The sequence below is a fragment of the Macaca mulatta genome, chromosome 18, assembly GCF_049350105.2.
Source record: "Macaca mulatta isolate MMU2019108-1 chromosome 18, T2T-MMU8v2.0, whole genome shotgun sequence".
Taxonomy (NCBI): domain Eukaryota; kingdom Metazoa; phylum Chordata; class Mammalia; order Primates; family Cercopithecidae; genus Macaca; species Macaca mulatta.
In genome coordinates, this window is record NC_133423.1 from 21,227,582 (window position 1) to 21,244,285 (window position 16,704).

General features: G+C 41.6%; 1 long non-coding RNA gene and 1 pseudogene across 1 annotated transcript in view; one reads left to right on the forward strand and one right to left on the reverse strand.

Annotated features, from left to right (window-relative positions):
* The window catches only part of LOC144336369 (uncharacterized), a 28,900-nt gene extending 12,948 nt beyond the window's left edge, over positions 1-15,952 (forward strand). Inside the window, exon 3 of the long non-coding RNA XR_013408096.1 lies at positions 15,513-15,952. This is a non-coding gene — a long non-coding RNA (uncharacterized LOC144336369). The remainder of the gene's footprint in view (positions 1-15,512) is intronic.
* On the reverse strand, positions 15,144-15,507 carry LOC702328 (small ribosomal subunit protein eS26 pseudogene; annotated as a pseudogene).
* Positions 15,953-16,704: the final 752 nt, after the last annotated feature.

Genomic DNA, 16,704 nt, shown 5'->3' on the forward strand with positions numbered 1-16,704 from the left:
TAGATCCTTGAGGAATCACCACACTGTCTTCCACAGTGGTTGAACTAATTTACTTTCCCACCAACAGTGTAAATGCATTCCTATTTCTCCACATCCTCTCCAGCATCTGTTGTTTCCTGACTTTTTAATGATTGCCATTCTAACTGCCGTGAGATGGTACCTCATTGTGGTTTTGATTTGCATTTCTCTGATGACCAGTGATGATGAGCATTTTTTCGTATGTCTGTTGGCTGCATAAATGTCTTCTTTTGAGAAGTGTCTGTTCATATCCTTTTTCCACTTTTTGATGGGGTTGTTTTTTTCTTGTAAATTTGTTTAAGTTCTTTGTAGATTCTGGATATTAGCCCTTTGTCAGATGGATAGATTGCAAAAATTTTCTCCCATTCTGTAGGTTACCTGTTCACTCTGATGGTAGTTTCTTTTGCTGTGCAAAAGCTCTTTAGTTTAATTAGATTCCATTTGTCTGTTTGGGCTTTTGTTGCCATTGCTTTTGGAGTTTTAGTCATGAAGTCCTTGCCCATGCCTATGTCCTGAATGGTATTGCCTAGGTTTTCTTCTAGGGTTTTTACGGTTTTAGGTCTGACATTTAAATCTTTAATCCATCTTGAAATAATTTTTATATAAGGCGTAAGGAAGGGATCCAGTTTCAGCTTTCTACATATGGCTAGCCAGTTTTCCGAGCACCATTTATTAAATAGGGAATCCTTTCCTCATTTCTTGTTTTTGTCAGGTTTGTCAGAGATCAGATGGTTGTAGATGTGTGGTGTTACTTCTGAGGCCTGTGTTCTGTTCCATTGGTCTATATATCTGTTTTAATACCAGTACCATGCTGTTTTGGTTACTGTAGCCTTGTAGTATAGTTTGAAGTCAGGTAGCATGATGTCTCCAGCTTTGTTCTTTTTGCTTAGGATTGTGTTGGCAATGCGGGGTCTTTTATGGTTCCATATGAACTTTAAAGTAGTTTTTTCCAATTCTGTGAGGAAAGTCATTGGTAGCTTGATGGAGATGGCGTTAACTCTATAAATTACCTTGGGCAGTATGGCCATTTTCATGATATTGATTCTTCCTATCCATGAGCATGGAATATTCTTCCATTTGTTTGTGTCCTCTTTTATTTCGTTGAGCAGTGGTTTGCAGTTCTCCTTGAAGAGTCCTTCACATCCCTTGTAAGTTGGATTTCTAGGTATTTTATTCTCTTTGTAGCAATTGTGAAGGGAGTTCACTCATGATTTGACTCTCTGTTTGTCTGTTATTGGTGTATAGAAATGCTTGTGATTTTTGCACATTGATTTTGTATCCTGAGACTTTGCTGAAGTTCCTTATGAGCTTAAGGAGGTTTTGGGCTGAGATGAAGGGGTTTTCTAAATATACAATCACGTCATCTGCAAACAGGGACAATTTGACTTCCTCTTTTCCTAATTGAATACACTTTATTTCTTTCTCTTGCCTGATTGCCCTGACCAGAACTTCCAACACTATGTTGAATAGGAGTGGTGAGAGAGGGCATCCTTGTCTTGTGCCGGTTTTCAAAGGGGATGTTTCCAGTTTTTACCCATTCAGTATGATATTGGCTGTGCGTTTGTCATAAATAGCTCTTATTATTTTGACATACATTCCATCAATACCTAGTTTATTGAGAGTTTTTAGCATGAAGGGCTGTTGAATTTTGTCAAAGTTTTTTTTTTTCTGCATCTATTGAGATAATCATGTGGTTTTTGTCATTGGTTCTGTTTACGTGATGGATTACATTTATTGATTTGCATATGTTGAACCAGCCTTGCATCTCAGGGATGAAGCTGACTTGATGATGGTGGATAAGCTTTTTGATGTGCTGCTGGATTTGGTTTGCCGGTATTTTATTGAGGATTTTCGCATTGATGTTCATCAGGGATATTGGTCTCAAATTCTCGTTTTTTTGTTGTGTCTCTGCCAGGCTTTGGTATCAGGATGATGCTGGCCTCATAAAATGAGTTAGGGAAGATTCCATCTTTTTCTATTGATTAGAATTGTTTCAGAAAGGATGGTACCAGCTCCTCTTTGTACCCCTTGTAGAATTCAGCTGTGAATCTGTCTGGTCCTGGACTTTCTTTGGTTGGTAGGCTCTTAATTATTGCTTCAATTTCAGAGCCTGTTCTTGGTCTATTTAGAGATTCAACTTCTTCCTGATTTAGTCTTGGGAGGGTGTATATGTCCAGGAATTTATCCATTTCTTCTAGATTTTCTAGTTTATTTGGGTAGAGGTGCTTATAGTATTCTCTGATGGTAGTTCGTAATTCTGTAGGATTGGTGGTGATGTCCCCTTTATCATTTTTATTGGGTCTATTTGATTCTTCTCTCTTTTCTTCTTTATTAGTCTTGCTAGCAGTCTATCAATTTTGTTGATCTTTTAAAAAATCCAACTCCTGGATTCATTGATTTTTTCGAAGGGTTTTTTGTGTCTCTGTCTCCTTCAGTTCTGCTCTGATTTTAGTTATTTCTTGCCTTCTCCTAGCTTTTGAATTTATTTGCTTTTGCTTCTCTAGTTCATTTAATTATGATGTTAGGGTGTCAATTTTAGATCTTCCCTGCTTTCTCTTTTGGGCATTTAGTGCTATAAATTTCCCTCTACACACTGCTTTAAATGTGTCCCAGAGATTCTGGTATGTTGTGTCTTTGTTCTCATTGGTTTCAAAGAACATCTTTATTTCTGCCTTCATTTCATTGTTTACCCAGTAGTCATTCAGGAGCAGGTTGTTCAGTTTCCACATAGTTGTGTGGTTTTAAATGAGTTTCTTAATCCTGAGTTCTAATTTGATGGCACTGTGGTCTGAGAGACAGTTTGTTGTGATTTCTGTTCTTTTACATTTGAGGAGTGCTTTACTTCCAATTATGTGGTCAATTTTAGAATAAGTGTGATGTGGTGCTGAGAAGAATGTACATTCTGTTGATTTGGGGTGGACAGTTCTGAAGATATCTATTAGATCCGCTTGGTACAGAGCTGTGTTCAATTCCTGGATATCCTTGTTAACCTTGTGTCTCGTTGATCTAGCAACGAGATCTGTCTAATATTGACAGTGGGGTGTCAAAGTCTCCCATTATTATTGTGTGGGAGTCTAAGTTTCTTTGTAGGTCTCAGGACTTGCTTTATGAATCTGGGTGCTCCTGTATTGTGTGCATATATGTTTGGGATAGTTAGCTCTTCTTGTTGAATTGATCCCTTTGCCATTATGTAATGGCCTTCTTTGTCTCTTTTTTTTAATTTTAATTTTTATTTTTTATTATTATTATAATACTTTAAGTTCTAGGGTACATGTGCATAACGTGCAGTTTGTTACATATGTATTCTTTGTCTCTTTTGATCTTCGTTGGTTTAAAGCCTGTTTTATCAAAGACTAGGATTGCAACCCCTACTTTTTTTTTGTTTTCCATTTGCTTGGTAGATCTTCTTCCCTCCCTTTATTTTGAGCCTATGTGTGTCTCTACACATGAGATGGCTCTCCTGAATACAGCACACGGATGGGTCTTGACTCTTTATCCAATTTGCCATTCTGTGTCTTTTAATTGGGGCATTTAGCCCATTTACATTTAAGGTTAATATTGTTATGTGTGAATTTGATCCTGTCATTATGATGTTAGCTGGTTTTTTTGCTCGTTTGTTGATGCAGTTTCTTCCTAGCCTCGATGGTCTTTACAATTTGGCATGTTTTTGCAGTGGCTGGTACCGGTTGTTCCTTTCCATGTTTAGTGCTTCCTTCAGGAGGTCTTGTAAGGCAGACCTGGTGGTGACAGAATCTCTCAGCATTTGCTTGTCTGTAAAGGATTTTATTTCTCCTTCACTTATGAAGCTTGGTTTGGCTGGATATGAAATTCTGCACTGAAAATTCTTTTCTTTGAAAATGTTGAATATTGGCCCCCATTCTCTTCTGGCTTGTAAGGTTTCTGCTGAGAGAGATCTGTTGTTAGTTTGATGGGATTCCCTTTGTGGATAACCTTACCTTTCTCTCTGGCTGCCCTTAACATTTTTTCCTTCATTTCAACCTTGGTGAATCTGACAATTATGTGTCTTGGGGTTGCTCTTCTCAAGGAATATCTTTGTGGTGTTCTCTGTATTTCCTGAACTTGAATGTTGGCCTGCCTTGCTAGATTGGGGAACTTCTCCTAGATAATATGCTGAAGAGTGTTTTCCAACTTGGTTCCATTCTTCCTGTCACTTTCAGGTACACCAATCAAACATAGATTTGGTCTTTTCACATAGTCCCATATTTCTTGAAGGCTTTGTTCGTTTTATTCTTTTTTTCTCTAACTTTGTTTTCTCACTTTATTTCATTAATTTGATTTTCAATCACTGATATCCCTTCTTCCACTTGATCGAATCAGCTATTGAAGCTTGTGCATGTGTCACGACGTTCTTGTGCCGTGGCTTTCAGCTCTATTAGGTCATTTAAGGTCTTCTCTACACTGTTTATTCTAGCTAGTCATTCATCCAACCTTTTTTCAAGGCTTTTAGCTTCCTTGAAATGGGTTAGAATGTTCTCCTTTAGCTCAGAGAAGTTTATTACTGACCTTCTGAAGCCTACTTCTGTCAGCTCATCAAAGTCATTCTCCCTCCAGCTTTGTTCTGTTGCTGGCGAGGAGCTGTGATCCTTTGGAGGAGAGGAGGCACTCTGGTTTTTAGAATTTTCAGCTTTTCTGCTCTAGTTTCCCCCCCATCTTTGTGGTTTTATCTACCTTTGGTCTTTCATGTTGGTGACCTACAGATGGAGTTTTGGTGTGGATGTCCTTTTTGTTGATGCTGATGCTATTCCTTGCTGTTTGTTAGTTTTCTTTCTAGCAGTCAGGTCCCTCAGCTGCGTATCTGTTGGAGTTTGCTGGAGGTCCACTCCAGACCCTGTTTGCCTGGGTATCACCAGTAGAGGCTGCAGAACAGCAAATATTGCTGCCTGATCCTTCCTCTGGAAGCTTCATCCCAGAGGGACACCCACCTGTATGAGGTGTCTGTTGGTCCCTACTGGGAAGTGTCTCCCATTTAGGCTACACAGGGGTCAGGGACCCACTTGAGGAGGCAGTCTGTCTGTTCTCAGAGCTCAAACGCCATGCAGGGAGAACTACTGCTCTCTTCAGAGCTGTTAGGGTCATTTAAGTCTGCAGAAGTTTCTGCTGTCTTTTGTTCAGTTATGCCCTGCCCACAGAGGTGGCGTCTGTAGAGGCAGTAGGCCTTGCTGAGCTGTGATGGGCTCCGCCCAGTCTGAGCTCTCCAGCTGCTTTACCTACTCAAGCCTCTGCGATGGCAAACACCCCTTCCTCCACCAGGCTGCTGCCTCACAGGTGGATCTCAGACTACTGCGCTAGTAGTGAGCAATGCTCCGTGGGTGTGGGAACTGCCGAGTCAGGCACAGGAGGGAATCTCCTGGTCTGCCCATTGCTAAGACTATGGGAAAAGCCAGTAGTTGGGAGGGAGTGTCCTGTTTTTCCAGGTGCAGTCTGTCATGGCTTCCCTTGGCTAGGAAAGGGAAATCCCCCAATCCCTTGTGCTTCCTGGGTGAGACGATGCCCCGCCCTGCTTTGGCTCACCCTCCATGGGCTGCACCCACTGTCCTTCCAGTCTCAATGAGATGAACCAGGTACCTCAGTTGGAAATGCAGAAATTACCCGTTTTTTGCGTCGATCATGCTGGGAGCTGCAGACTGGAGCTGTTCCTATTCAGCCATCTTGGAACGGATCTTTTCTGTCTTTCTTTTTTTTTTTTTTTTTGTTTTGGAGATAGAGTCTCACTCTGTTGCCCAAGCTGGAGTGCAGTGGCATGGTCTCGGCTCACTGCAACCTCTGCCTCCCAGGTTCAAGCAATTCTCGTGCCTCAGCCCCCTAAGTAGCTAGGATTACAGACATGCATCACCACACCTGGCTAATTTTTGTATTTTTTAAGAGACAGGTTTCACCATGTTGGCCAGGCTGGTCTTGAACTCCTGACCTCAAGTGATCCGCCTGCCTTGGCCTCTGAAAGTGCTGGGATTACAGGCATGAGCCACCGTGCCTGGCCTCCCTCCACTTTTCTATCCAGAATATTCCTTATTTTCTGTGAATCACAGCCTCACTCTTAATTGCAGAGCTTCACTGCCTCAGTGGGGGCTGAACAGAAATTGGTGGCCACATTCCTTCCTTAATCCAGAGAACCAGGTCCCAGGCTCCCTGTGTGGTCCTCGGTAGTGGAGTAGGGGGTGAGGGAGGGAAGGAAGCCCAAGTTCTTCTCACACACAAGCTCAGGGATTCCACTCTTCCCCAGAGATCACTACACATGCTAGAGCACCTGGTCTCAGAGATCTCTTGGCTTGGTCACTGACTGACCTATAATTTTGGGTCACAGGGATGTGTGTGGATTGGCCTGGGGAGGAGCTCCTCAGGGTCATGGGAACAGAGAATGAATCTTAATGCCTCTGAGCTGGCTCTGCCCCATCTGCTGTCCCTTCCTTCCTGCCTCCTGCTTTTCCCTAGCCACCCAGTTCCCTCCAGTGACCACTGCCAGGCTCTCTCTGGACTACCGAAAGCCATCTAGGGTTCTAGGCACACATGCACTGCCTCTTGGAAAACAGCTCTTTGGGGCTGTCCATCCTTCTCCCTTCAAGGACTACAGGAGCTGCTGTTTACCCGTGTCATGCTCAGAGGAACCTTGGAGTAAATGGCATGATGCTATTTCCCCAGCTGAGCAAGAATGACTTTGTTCTCATATGAGGGCCCCTAAATATTTGCACCCTGTTAGGACTGGGGAAAGACGTCCTCCAGCCAGGCTTACCAGGGAGTCCAAGGTGCTTTGGTAGAGTGTAGCCTTTGACCATCAGTCCTTGTTGCTGTAATTGGCCTCGCAGGAAGAAACCTTGGTTGGGGTCTCCCACCATGGACTGGTCTTGTTTGGTTCCCACTCAGCTTCATTTGTTTGGAGTAAGGCTTGTGAAGCCTGCTTCTCCTTGTCTGCCCCAGTGAGGAGTCCCAGTGGGTACTCCTGGACCAGCCTCAGCCACTCTCACCTCCCACTGATTATTTTCTGGTTTGAACCCTTCACCTACCAGCTGAGCACTTGTTGATTCTCCACCTTACTGAGCCTGCATGAACCTGGGGACCCCCAAAGAGCCTGCCTACTTATTTCCTGAATATTAGTTTACAAAAAGATTGACACAACTAAAATCTCTTAAAGCTGGTAGGCAGAAGCCCCTGCTGTACCCTGGCATGTCCCTGTTCACTGGAGCCCTGACTTAGCAGAAGGACTTACCATGGGGGATACGGGAAAAACTCTAAAGAGGATGCCGAGGTTCCTGGGAGCATCTTTTCTTCCTACCCATCCTGAATCGGACTGGCTCTGCTATGATTAGGAAACTTTTGTCCTATGCACCTATGTGAAGTGGGCATTTTTGGCAACTGCTTTGTTCCACAGAACAGCTTAGCACCAAGAAAAGCATCACGTTGATGTCTTCACAAGGTCTCTTGATCATGAGCAAATTATTTGCTGCTCACCATAAGAAAAAATGAACTTTCCCTTTCGAGTGTTTGGAAAAATCAAAGGAAAAGTGAAATTAATGGATCAAAGAGAGCTTGGACAACAAAATGAATGAAGACACTTACTTTCCAAAAGCATGTTTAAACACTTTATTTAGAAAACATTCCCAAAGTTTATAAATAGTGCATAGCTATCAGTTCCAGCATCAACCTTAGAGAAGCACTTCCAGGTTTCTGACCATGTTTCTGTGACTGTGGCCAAATGGGTTTTGGAATGGAAACTTTTTCTTTTTAATCTGGCATATTGTTGTTTCTTCCATGGCCACAGTATTTCTCTGGAACATGGGATTACTCAGTCAATGAATATTTATTGAGTAACCAGACAACCAGTGAAAAAATTAGACTTGGGTCATATTGTATTCCGTATTCTTGGTAGATTTGCCTTAAATACTTAAGACAATTAAAATCACTAATGGTCACGTTTGCTTTGGAGCTTAGAAAAAGAATCTACTTGGTTAAAAAAGGAGACACATGCCCATGTACAAGCAAATACATACCTATGACATTTGGCAAATAAAGAATTCGCACACTCAGTTGCCTCATTTCAGTATCTACTTATGATCATTTCTCTCCATTTTAGCTGTTCTCGTTAATATGTCAACAATGCCCATAACACCCACTTGAAACTGGGAGCCATGAGAATTAAATTTCAGTCTCTTCAATTTCCTGTAGAAACAGGAAGGCTGTATGAGATTGCAGGCTCTGTAAGTCCAAGAGACTTAAGTTCAACATAAACAATGTGTATTGAGGAAAGCTGTACGCATACTTATATTTTTAGTAAATGGGTGTTGTGGGAGTCATTAGTGCTATTTAACAATATTTCCAATTCTCCTATAGCTCGGGACGTGGAAAAATTTCACTGCTTTGCCAGTTTGCAGTTAGGGTTGGCCATGTGACTTGTTTTAGCCAATACCGTGTGAGCAGAGATGATTGTTTTTGGGCAGATGCACAACTTTCCATGTTCCTTCCCATTTCCATGGCAACTGGTGATGTTCCAGTTCACAGAAACTCCATTCACATGGATCTTTAAGTGAGGATAATATAAAAAAAGTGTCCTCTGCTGACCTGAAATGGATACAGGCAACAAATAATAATTCATTCTAGGCTACTAAGATGTTGAATTTTTTTTTTCCTGCAGTGTAACCCTGCATATGCTGAATAACACAGAAATTGGTACATAGAAGTGGGCTATGGTTTTAACTAAAGATCTAAAATAAATTATATTGGCTTAAGGTCCAGATATTGAGTGGCAGGAAACTGTGCATGCAGTAATTTAGGATGTAGATTATTCTCCTGATAAGCTTTTGCCTCTAGGAGAAGAGATTGAGAGAGAAGATTATTGTTAGTATAACAGTATGTGCTTCGGTGATGGCTGTTTTTGGCAAGATGTTACAAGAAAGAGGTAAGCTCAAAAAGAAATTGGCTCATATTCAAGCAGGAATGTCAGCAAATAGAGTTCAGGGACTTACAAGCCTGAAGGAAGACTCCGTTCTAAATAGCAAATTATAAAATTGAGAAAAACTTCAGGAGCAGGGACCAACCGAAAGTCCACCATGCATCAAAAAACACAGTAAGGATGCCATCATCACGCTTACTGTTGAAACCTGTGAATACAGATGTTTCTGAGTAACAGTTCATTTAGTGATATCGTGTCCAAAAAACTACCTTCACTTGTAGAAAATGACTCAGGGAAAAGAGATTGTGTACGTGGTTCTCTCATTGAAGCCTGAAAGCGTCAGGAAATTGAAATTAAAATGATAAAGAGGGGTGGGAACATAAAAGCCAAAAAAAAAAAAAAGTCAATATGAGAATTGTATCTCAAATTGAACTATGGTTATTGGCATATAGAGCTGGCTAGAATAAAATAAGAAGCTATGTTTTTGACAAAAGTGGCATTGACAAAAGTAGTATCAATCAGTCTGGACTAAAAAATATGGTGATTGTTTAAAACTTAAAATGGCTTTGGGACTCCAATCATCTAAGAGTAGGAAGTGGGCTGAGAAAGCTGTGCCTCTCCAAGGAAGAGACTTTCTCCTTGCCCAGTGTCTTAGTTCTTTTGGGCTGCTATAATAAAATACCACAGATGAGTCGCTTATAAACAACAGAAATTTATTTCTCACAGTCTGGAGGCTGGGAATTCCAGGATCAAGGCACTGGCAGATTTGGTGTCTGGTGAGGGCCCAATTTCTCATGGATGATGACTTTTGGCTCTGTCCTCACATGGTGGAAGGGGCTGGCTAGCTCGCTGGGGTTTCTTTTATAAGAGCACTAATCCCTCATGATGTAGTCACCTCCTATATTAGTCCGTTCTTGTACTGCTCTAAAGAAATACCAGAGACTGGGAAATTTATAAAGAAAAGAGGTTCAGTTGGCTTATGGTTCCACAGGCTGTACAGGAAGCATGATGCTGGCATCTGCTCGGCTTCTGGGGAGACCTCAGGAAACTTTCAATTATGGCAGGAGGTGAAGGAGAAGTCAGCACTTCACTAGGTCAGAGCAGGAGGAAGAGAGAGAGCAGGGAGGTGCCAAGTACTTTAAAACAACCCAATCTCATGAGAATTCTTATCAAGGGAACAGCACCAAAGGGGGAAATTTGTCCTGATAATCCGATCACCTCCCACCGCCAACACTGGGGATTACAATTTGAAATGAGATTTGGGTGGGGACACAAATCATTACCATCACCTTAGGGTTTAGGGTTTCAACATATGAATTTTGGGGGAACATAAGCATTCAGACCATAGCACCTACAGAGAATGTAGGCGCTACAGAAATGTAGCTACAGAGAATTGTCATGAAAAACGAATGGTTCAGAAGATGGATCCAGGCTTCAGGAGGATGACTGGATAACAGAGCTTTTCCCAGGGAGCAGGAACTGACCCTAATCAAGGAACTTTCCCTACCCTCGATAGGAGCCCTTACAACGTCTGCCCAGTGGGACTTAGAATTGCGGTGGACCAGCACCTGCTGTATGTCTCTTACTCTCCTCATTTCTGAATAGGGCAACCTATTGCAGTTATTCTGTTCCTGTTACACCATTAGAAGAGTGGCTGTGGACACCATTGTGGAGTGGGGAAGAACGTTCAACTTCTCATTTGTAGGTCTTTGAATCAATAGGTGCTATATCCTCTCTTGATTTAAAAATGGCTGTGCATCTCCCAAAATCTTGGGCTTACAACTAAAAGTCACGTCAGAGTGAAATTTTCTGGTTTTATTTTTGGAGGAAAGGGTGAATGTATTTTGCAAGCAGAAAGGAAAATGAACTGAATATTCAGTAGTAAAAAGCACAGACTCTAGTAATCATTAGTGCTGTTCACCAATATTCTCAGCTCTCCTGCTTCCAAGCATAAAAAGAATGTACTATCTGGCCCCCTTGATGTTCAACAGACCATGTGATTTGCTTTGACCACTGAAACACAAATGAAAATGACATGTACCACTTCAAGCAGGAAATTATTATTATTATTATTTTTAGATGGAGTCTTGAACTGTTGTCCAGGCTGGAGTGCAGAGGTGCTGTCTTGGCCCATTGTATCATTCGCCTCCCAGGTTCAAGCGATCCTCCTTCCTCAGCCTCCTGAGTAGCTTGAATTATAGGCATGCACCACCATGCCTGGCTAATTTTTGTATTTTTAGTAGAGATGGGGTTTCACCATGTTGGCCAGGCTGGTCTTGAACTCCTGACCTCAAGTGATCCACCTGCCTTGGCCTTCCAAAGTACTGGGATTACAGGCATGAGCCACCCCACCTGGCCTAGGCAGGAAACTTTAGAGGCAGTTCTTGATTTGCTATGTTCTTCTCAACCATCAACATCCCAGAAGGTGGAGGTTCTGGCAGCCCAGGTCTCCAAGTAAGGACAGTGTAGCGTAGAAAGCTCTGTACACCCACGCTGGATATGTATTATATGTGAGAAATAAACTTTTGATGTTTTAAGCTTTTAAGAGGTTGGGGTTGTTTGTTACTGCAGTATAACCTAGCTAATGTGACTAATGTTGGTAACATGTTGAAACTGGTTATTAAATTCTTAAAAGGGTTTTCTCATGGATTGAACGCAGTGTCCCTTGACAGGTAAATTTGCTTCTTTTCTGACCACTTCTGCTTCAGTTTCTCACATTTTTGTTAAAAACTTAGTAAACAAATGATCTAATGTTTTAAAGCACCTCATTCTAGAAATGCCATAGATCCAATTATATGTTGATGTCCCAGGACCTGTTTCGGCTGTCAGGTAACAGACTTTGCTTTACTTCCTGATACTTACATTATGCCAAGATTCAGCAATATATTCAATTTTATTCGTTTGAAACACCTGTTCTAAGATAGCACAGGATATATTTGTACATATGAAACAAGATAATTAAATAAACACACATCTTAATATGTTTACAAGAAGAGAGCTGTTTTGAAGCATTTGGTATGAATTAAATTACTGCCGTTGAGCACTAAATCCACTCCTGGCATTGGGTTATGAAGTTGTCATTTCATGATAAAAGCAAGCATACAAGTTTATCTGTAGAAAAAAGTCTTTTTCAGACTAAGGATGGACAATATGGTGTACAATGTTTACAACTACGATTTTGGCAAAAGATATAAACATATTCTTCAAATTGATGCTTTATTCCTCTCTTCCAAAATTTAAGGACATAGCATTAATCTTAATTCTATGAAAGTTACTCTGTGGGGAGTTATTAATAGAGTTCAGGTTTGTTGCTTTCTGACAATCTAATTTGCTCCATGGATGGGGCTTACAGGACCTAGGAAATGGAGACTAATATATTTGCTTTAAATCCCAAAATGTTTCTGCAAACTTTTGGCAAGTGCTGAACTTCAGTCAGTTTATAACCAGATTATCTGACCAATGCCTGAAGTGTGCATCTTCATTGTCCTCTCTTTAATATTGTTCCTTTGTGTCCCCCACCCCCACCCCAATTCATATATTGAAGCACTAATGCCCAAGGTGATGGTATTGGAGAGTGGGGCCTTTGAGGGGTAATTAGGTAATGAGGTCATGAGAATGGAGCCCCATGATGGGATTAGTGCTTTTATAAAAAGAGGAAGAGATACCAGAACTCTTTTTCTCTCTGCCATGCGAGGACAAACGAGTAGGCAGCTTTCTGCAAGCCAGGAAGAGAGCCCTCCCCAGGAACCAAATCTGCTGGCACCTTGATCCCAGCCTCATGAACTATGAGAAATAAATGTTGTTTGAGTCACCAAGTCTGTGGTGTTTTGTTATAGCCACTCAAGCTGACTGGGACTCTAACCACCAAAATCCTTCTTGTCTTTCCAGGTCCAGTTAAAATGCTAATCCTTCATGGAACATTGGATAGAGGCAGTAATTATAATAATAGATAATATTTTTAACTAGAAGTAAGAGAGTAATTAGATTTCTATGTGCCAGATGCTGGGTAAATGATTTGTGTGATTATCTTATCTAATTCTCATTGTAAGCTTATGACTTGGAACGATTATTATCTGCATTAGGCATTCTTTGTTTTTGTTTGTTTTGAAACAGAGTCTTGCACTGTTGCTCAGACTGGAGTACAGTGGTACAATCATGGCTCACTGCAAACTTGACTTCCTGGGCTCAAGAGATCCTCAGGCCTACCCTCCTGAGTAGCTGGGGCCACAGGCACACATCACCATGCGCAGCTAATTTTTAAAAGTTTACATCAGGCATTCTTTGGCCCAGAATTCCATAATTATAGAAATGCTTTATTACAGCCTTGGATCAGACACAGCTGGGTTGGATTCCTAGCTCTGAAGCTCACTGGACTAGCTGTATAACCGTAAACAAATTTAACCTTTCAAAACATATATGTGCAAGAATTAAAAGAACTAACAAGTCATGAGCACAGCTGTGGTCCTGGGATATTCCCTCACCAACAGCTCAGGACGCCCTGTGCCTCCCTCTTGTGTTAAATCCCGTGCCATCTCGGCTTTGGCTTATTCTTTTATTTTGGTAGAGCACATCCTCTAGATGCGTTCCAACAAAGTAAAAGGATCCAGAAGGCTATGTTTATGAAACCTTGTATGCCTGAAATCGTATTTATTTGACTGCTTCTTTAAGAGGTGCCTGGTGCCTCCTCTTCCTGAGCTCTTCTGAGGTTCATCAGTGTTAATCAGTTTGTTTCTGGGTCCCCCCTCCCCCTGCCATTGCCAGCGTGGATTCTGGTTGTCTTTGGTTTGCCGAGTCAGTTTCTATTTATCCCTGTGCTTCCTACCTTCTAAAATTGTGTAGCTGTCCTCTCCCCACAGTCTTTTTTTCCCCTGTGAGTCTATGCCTCTTTTTAAACCCTTTTATTGTAATAAAATTTTGTTGTGCTTTTAGAAGGAACACAGGCACCCACAAGCATTTAGTCCACTATTTTTAATGAGAAGTGTGGACTGTTGTTATTTTAGCATGAAAATTTAGAAGGATTACCAGAGTTCTCATCCATACAGGTCATAACTCTTTTACGTAAAGGCTGGAATACAAAAGAAGGAGCTGGGATCGGGAGATAACGATTTCCATTTGCCGCAAATTGATGTTGAAGTTCCTTAGGGACATTCAGATAGAGACTTTTTGGATTTTTGGGGTAGAAGAGCTTAAAATTTAAGTGATAATTCTGGGTTAGATAAGGATATATGCAAGTCATCAGTAAGAAGGTGTATTAGGTCATGCTATAAAGAAATACATGAGGGTGGGTAATTTATAGGAAGAGAGGTTTAATTGGCTCGTGGTTCTGCATGGGGATGGTGCTCACCCACCATGAGAAATCCACCGCCATGATGTAATCACTTCCAACAGGCCCCACCTTCAATACTGGTTATTACAATTGAGCACGAGATTTGGGCAGGGACACACAGGCAAACTATATTAGGAGGAAACAGTGAGGAGAGCATGTAGGAAGAGCAAAGGATGGTGGACGCAGGATCACTAAGAGAGTGATTTGTAGAGGAGATTCGACTATTTCCCCGGATTTTGTTTTGTTTTGCTACTCCTCAATTTCTGGGATTAAAAAAAATTAAGAAAAACTCCAAATTCTTCTCTTTTTAGTTTTTAAATAGACCTCCTTTTTTGAATCAATTTTAAATTCACAGCAAGGTTGAGCAGAAAGTACAGAGAGTTCCCATATTCCCCCTGCCCCCACACATGCACAGTTTCCCACGTTGTCAACATTCCCCATCAGAATGGTACATTTATTACAATTGACAACCCCACATTAACACATCATTATCACCCAGAATCCACTGTTTCCATTAGGGTTCACTCTTGGTGCTGGATAATGTATTGGTTTGGATAATCTATGGGTATGACACTTATCCACCGTTACAGCATCATCCAGAATAGCTTCACTGCCCTAAAAATCCTCCGTGCGCAATCCTCCACTTTTTAGAGATATATGTAACTTATTCTAATCTCCAACATTACCTTCTGAATCTCAGCCTACATGAAACTGGAACAATGAGATGATGGTGAGCAGAAAGCTAAGATAGAGGTGGGGTTGCTCCAAAAACTATAAATTGCCCTCAAAGGTCTAAGAGATTTACAGCACTTCGCTAAAAACTGCCTTCCTCTTTTTGTTTTTTTGTAAGTACAGTTTCCATTATATTTTTCTCCAGAGAATAGTCTGTCTTCAGTCTTTAAGGACTCAGCTCCTTACATGGGCTTTGGTGGGGGTCGTGGAGCAGCACCTGCAGGTCTAAATCGGGGTGGGGGTGTTTGGTCCTTGCGGGCTTCAGAGATTGATTCCTGACTACTTTGCTGTGAATTGCACAACTCACACAGTAATGTAGCTTCACATACAGCTTGGGAAGGACACAGGCATCGAAGACACTTGCTTCAGAAATGTCCCTGACTGCTGTGGCCTCCACTATGTTTTGAATGACGAATTTCTTAATGGCCTTGTCCTTGGACATGCATCGGGCACAGTTCCTGCAGCGAATAGGCTGCATGTGGCTGCGGCCCTTTTTAGCACTATCATTGTTCCCTCTTTTCTTTGTCATTTTAGAAGCACGGACCGGAGAGAGGACTGCCTTCCTCTTTAACACCCACAGACTGCAAACAGACTAGAACCAGCCTCCCCACCATAGAAATGGATCTCTTAGCACGATTATTGTTCCCTCTTTTCTTTGTCATCTTAGAGGCACGGACCGGAGAGAGGACTGTCTTCCTCTTTAACACCCACAGACTGAAAACAGGCTAGAAGCAGCCTCCCCACCTTAGAAATGGATCGTCCCAGCTCACGATCCAATAAATCCTGACAGCTGAATGTAGCAAAACAGTGCCATAGAGTTACTACATATGATGTATGTACTACATTCAAGGATGGTGTGTGTAACCTCCAGAGAGAAAAAAGTTAATTACTTAAAAATGGGAGGCATTGCCTTTGTCAGAATTGGGAATTGTTGCCCATATGGTGCGGCCTCTATTAAAGGAATCAGAAAAATACAACTCACTAATGATGATGAATTTCTTGACAGGGTCTAAATTTTTCTCCAGAACAAGTGTTGAATCTGCATTGGCATGTGGGCATTTTGTGAAAAACTTAGGCGTCTTGTGTCATGAATCAAAATAGAGACAAGTTTAATCTGAAAACAATTAGGGGCAAATGTTACCAGTTAGTCATGAAGATGATGAGAAGCTCATAGGGCCCTGCAGAATGTCTCATTTTGAGTGAAATCACTCAAAACATACTCTATGATTCTGCTGAGACAATGGTTTTTCATCTTGGCTGCTCATTAGAATCATGAGGGACACTTCTAAAAACAATACTTCCCCGGATGTCATGCATAAAGTTCTGATTTAATTGGACTGAGTGGGGCCTGGGCATCTGGCTATCTTAAAACTTCCTTCCAGCGATTCTACAGGTAGCCAAGGCTGAGATTTGCCGTATGAGTTGGCTCGACCTATGCTCCCAATAACTGAATGTGGTGACCTGCTGAATAGAGTTTGGTGGTCTCTTCTGACGTCAGCATCCACTGACGGAAGCGACCAAGTAACAAGGATACAATAACATGATTTTTGCTGAATGAATGTTAAGTAAGTGAACCTTCTCACATTACAGATAAGAAACAAGCTGAAAGAGGAGAGGGACCTCACTCAGGGTCATTTGATTAGATGAGAGGCAGAAATGAGAGTGGTACCAGGTCCTGAAGCAAGTAGTCCAATACAGACCAGACTTAGTTCTTTGTCTTTGTCTT